At 40.4% G+C, this 5,272-nt stretch overlaps 1 long non-coding RNA gene across 1 annotated transcript; it reads left to right on the top strand.

Moving 5' to 3' along the window:
* The first annotated feature begins 3,412 nt into the window (after nucleotides 1-3,412).
* Nucleotides 3,413-4,434, top strand: LOC127160323 (uncharacterized). The gene is made up of 3 exons (XR_007826704.1): nucleotides 3,413-3,446; nucleotides 3,499-3,613; nucleotides 4,395-4,434. It is a non-coding gene; the product is annotated as an uncharacterized LOC127160323 (long non-coding RNA).
* Nucleotides 4,435-5,272: the final 838 nt, after the last annotated feature.

Genomic DNA, 5,272 nt, shown 5'->3' with positions numbered 1-5,272 from the left:
AGCTCAGCAACCTCGTCCGGGGAAAGACCCTGACCCTTATCCAGATCTTTCAGCAAGTCAGCCTGGTAGGCTTGAAGCACCGCCATAGTGTGCAACGCACCCACAGCCTGACCTGCTGCTGCATACGCCCTGCCATTCAAACGAGATGTTACTTGAAGGGGAATGGATGGCAGGGAGGGAGTCTTTAGGGAAGATGCCTTACCTATAGAGAGATAGCTGGCCAGCGTCTCTTCTACAGGTGGCATCCTCTGATAGCCGTGCTCACGCATCCCCTCAATATTCGCATAATTAGAGTGCGGAAAATTATGGATGCGTGAGGAAAACGGCCTCTTCCATACCTTCTCGATCTCCGTATGCAGATCGGGAAGGAATGGAAGGCTCACCTGGGCTGGGAGGTTATGATCAGAAAGATAGCGCTCATCGAGACGACCCCGAGGCGCCACCTCTCTGGCTCGCTTCCACGGCAAGTCAAGCCTTACCGTGGCACGATCCATAACCTCCAGCAGCTCCTCGTATGCAGGGCAGGAGATTAGAAATGGTTCAGCCTCAGCTTCTTCACCTTCCAACATGTCCTGCTCTTCTTGGGAAGGACCCAACAGAGCACTAGCTGCTGGATCGGATGATGTGAGAGAAACAACATCATCGGCAGCCAGCAGCTCGTCCTCGCCCGCGACTGACGCGCGTGAAAGGGAAAGTCCCTTTTTTAGCTCGTCAGCGAGGTCCACCTGGGATCCCCACGAGCTCATTTTTCTCCGTGCCTCGGCAGCGGAGGGTCCTGAGCCGCGGGGAACAGGTGGCTGTCCCTCTTCCTCGAGAAGAGAGACAGACGAGAACGGAGCTTTCTCATGGGAAAAAGCTCACAGTGCACGCAGACTGCCCCCTCGAGGACGTCGCGTGCATGCTCCTCGCCCAAACAAAAGACGCAAAGATCGTGCGTGTCATCGGGTGTCAAATAACGAAGACACGGATCCACGCACTTTCTAAACGCCTTACTAGTGCTAGCCATATTTTCTCCAAGAAAAAGGTCTTACCGTTTTGCTGCACACTCCAGACAAAGAGTCAATGAAGACGAAGAAGAGGCCGTCCTGCTCTACCGGTGTCCTTTTTATACTGTGGTCGCACCAGTAGTGACGCGCCGGCAGTGACGTCATAGGCTGTCGCCGGCCAACTGTGTTGTTGTTTTGTATGTAGACTTCAGACACGGGTCACGCTGACGGCGTTCCCCCCTAGCGCCCCCTAGAGGACGCAGTTCGAGTTCCTCGAAAGGGAACTAGACACGGTATAGCAAGGAGAAAACGCTTTGTATGAATGTATGAACAGTTCACTACTCAGCGAAGAGTGACGGGAAGACCGGGGCTTAAATACTGTCTCTGATTGGCGCAGGTGGTGGGAGCAGTGGCTGATGGATAATGTAGTCCGGGGTATAAAGCAACAGTCTGAGTGTGTGAATGGAGTGAGAGTGACATCTGGTGGTGAGCGGTCCGCAGCTCACCGACCAGATCCGTAACAATATTGTAGTGGATATAACATCAACACTTAAAGATTAACCTTAAAATGCATGCTTTTTATGTACCCTTCTAACTTTAAATACTTTGGTGAGGTAATAAGAATATTGGTAACACTTTAGTGTCCAATTCTTACTGTTAACTAGTTGGTCATTTGAATTAATATTACTGTAATATTGGCTGTTTATTATTATTTAAAAAGCATATTAATGTCTTATTCTGCAAGACCTTATTCTAAATCCTCAATCCTAACCAATTATTAAACCTAACAACTACTTTACTAAGTATAAATAAGCCTCAATTAGAAGTATATTGAGACAAAAGTCACAGTTAATAGTTAGTTAATAGTGAGGATTGGACCCTAATCGAAAGTGTGTCCAGAATAATCTTTGTAGTTATCCATTATAGTGGGCAGCCGTGGCCTAATGGTTAGGGAGTCTGGCTTGTAACCGAAAGGTCCCAGGTCCCAGGTCCCAGGTCCGGCAGGGATTGAAGGTGGTGGGAGTGAATAACCAGCGCTCTCTCCACCCTCAATACCATAACTGAGGTGAGTCCCTTGAGCAAGGCACCGATCCCCCAACTGCTCCCCAGGCGCCGCAGCGATAGCAATATGGCTGCTCACTGCTCCGGGTGTGTGTTCACGGTGTGTGTGTGCACGTGTTTGTTCACTTCTCACTACTTTGTGTGTGCACTTGGATGGGTTAAATGCAGAGCACAAATTCCGAGTATGGGTCACCATACTTGGCCACACGTCATGTCCTTTCCTTTTCTTTCCTTTCCTTTCCTTATATATTGGAAAGAATTAAATTAACCGTTTAATGTCTATCCTTCTATTATTAACTTGTCGAGGTTTATATAAGAGTGATTTAGAGTGATTAGTACTAATTAATTACATACTTTTTGGAGAGAGTAATTTGTACAGTGATCTAATTACACTGTTGAAGATGTAGTAATTAATTAATTAAACATTAATAAAAAAAAATTAAACATTTTTTCTTCTTGGAAGTTTTGTGTTTGGCTGGCTAATAAAATATTAAAACTCAATTTAATATTATGAGTACAATTATTTATGTCATTCTGGCATTGTGGACTCTCGTTTCATACAAATGCAGCAGCTGCCATTTTGCGACAATTGTTTTGTACACTGTAATGGATTATAAGATAACTAACAAACTGGTAAGATTTAAAACATTTTTTAAAAAAAAGTAACAAATTACAAAAACTCACATTATAGTAATTAAGTCTTTTTTTTCGAGTAGTTTAAAAATGGTGTACTTTTACTTGAGTACATTTTAAGTGATGTATCAGTACCACTATTTTCCCTTCGTTTGTGGTCATTACTTATTTTATTTTTATCCATCTGCGTGATTGGATAGAGAGAGAGAGTGAATGGCTCCCATGGAGTGGAAACCAAGAACTTCCAAAAAACCAGGCAGATATCAAAAAAACCTTGAAGAGGCTCCACCACAGATAATTGTCACAGGCACTGAGGGGTATGATGAGCTCCTAAAACTTGGCCAGGAGACATTTTGGTCAGACAAAGAGAGAGAGGGGAGTGTGTTTACTCTCTGCCAGGCAGATGGGACGAGGTGGACGAAGGAACAGTTTGATCAGGAATTTGGATCTGTGGCAGAGACCCCAACCCTCTGGAAGCGAATGTTTTACATTGGATGCAGAGAAATGGGTATTGTAATGTTTAAATTACATGTTGTGTGTGTTACAAACTTGCTCTTGTCTTAATATGTTGTAGCTACAGATGTCATTTGCCTTGATGAAAGCAGCTCAATATCAGGTATGTACCATAAGTTTTGATGACTGCAGTGTTTATTTTGTGATACATAACAGCTGCTCATTAATTATATTGTTTAGTATGTGTTCCATTTATGTATTACTCCCTTTTTTTTCCAAGGAACTGGTAAAAATGAAGTGGACTCATCTATGGTAACTTCAGTTTACTAATTTATATTTGTAATTGTATATTTGTTGTTTATAGGATTTCCAACCAAAGAGATCCAGATTTTTGGGAAGATCTACAGACCAAAGTGTAGTGAGGGGCTTAGGTTCAGGTCTGCATGCTGGAAGATCAGAAAGCGCTGATCCAGTTCCAGGTTCAGAAAGATCACGTTACATGCATGCATACATACATTCATTCAGACAAACATTAAGTGCTGATCCAAATTCAGAACCAGTTGCAGTGAGATCCACTAGTGCTGATAAATTCTTGAAGGGATAGTTCACCAAAAATTAAAATTTGATATGAATTACAGCTTACAGTAACCATGGTTGTCAACTTCCAAAAGCCAAGTGATAGGTTTTAATGTGGAAGAGAATGTAAATCAAGATGAATTTTGGTCCTTATTTCATTACAACACAACAATAATCAACAACATGTTTTTGACTATGAACAAAGCTTCAATAAATGTCAAGACTTTGAGATTTAAAAGAAAAAAAATTGCTCATGATTTAATCAATTTAATCAGTCAGCTGTTGCACTGTAACTGTTACTCTTGGTCAAAACTTACATCATTTTATAGTTTATATGTGGGATTACTTTTTTAAGTAAGTTGTGTAATGGTGGAAAAACATGAATGTTTATCAATGCATAAAATGTAGTAGTGCAAAAAAAACTAGTGCCTGTTAACACCACAAATAGTTTTAAATTGCACACACTTTGTGTAACTGAACCCAGAATACTTTAAATATAATGCATAAATTGAGTGTATATCTAGGTTTTGACTTTGAACTGTCTATGTGTGGAATTTTTTTGAAACATTGTTACTTTTTTCTCTTTTGTGCTTTAAGTGAAAAAATAATACCATATGCCACAGCATGAGGGTAAGTAAATCATGACAGAACATTAATTTTAAGGGGATTTGATTGATTTTTCAGAACAAAATTCAAGTGGGTACACGCCTCCAGAACTCCAGAACTCCAGAAAAACCTATCCAAGAAGGCATAGGATCTGAAGACAAAGATGGACATCCACAAAATCAAGTGTTTTATGTGTCGTCCAATGTTGTCAGCATATTACCATCATGTAAGTAATATTGCCAACCAAGGCACACAAGTTTGCAATATTTTTTTGTGAATTAAGATTAAAGTGGATAATATATTTTTTAAATGCATGAAATGAGAGCATTTTTTTATTTATTTATTTTTATTATTATTATTATTATTTTTTATTACAAATAGTATATGTTCCGCGCCTACCATATGTGGATGAGTCCCTGATCCATTACAAAGAAGAGAACTTGCTGGGTGAAGGTGCATTTGGAAAAGTATATAGAGGATACTTTCAGGGCACACCTGCTGCCATAAAAAAGATTCTGTATGGTACCGCAGGACTTCCAGACCAAGACATCCAGCATGAGATTCTTGTTTCACTGTAAGATTTATTCTCATCATTAATTCTGTCTTATAATTAAACAGAAATTTTAATTTAATCATATATTAATATTAACAGTTTGGAAGAATGGAACAGTTGGCAATAACAACAGTGCATTCTACTGTGTGCTAGTTTTATTGTTGTCATTTTTTTAACAGGTTTGCTGTGCATAGGGTTTTGACAGTTGGCTAAATGTCTGTCACATTTCATTTTAATTTATAGGCGACTGAGTCATCCCAATATTGTTTGACTCATGGCTGCAGCCCGCACTGACAACGCCTTCCTGCTGGCCAATGAGTATATACATGGCACAACCCTGGATGATGCACTACACAATGACAATTCTTGTGTTAAGGTAAAAAAAAAAAAAAAACCCAAACAA

This window comes from Labeo rohita, unplaced genomic scaffold (assembly GCF_022985175.1).
Source record: "Labeo rohita strain BAU-BD-2019 unplaced genomic scaffold, IGBB_LRoh.1.0 scaffold_326, whole genome shotgun sequence".
Classification (NCBI taxonomy): Eukaryota; Metazoa; Chordata; class Actinopteri; order Cypriniformes; family Cyprinidae; genus Labeo; species Labeo rohita.
Note: the sequence above shows the minus strand (reverse complement) of the source record. Positions and strands in the feature narration are given on the sequence as shown.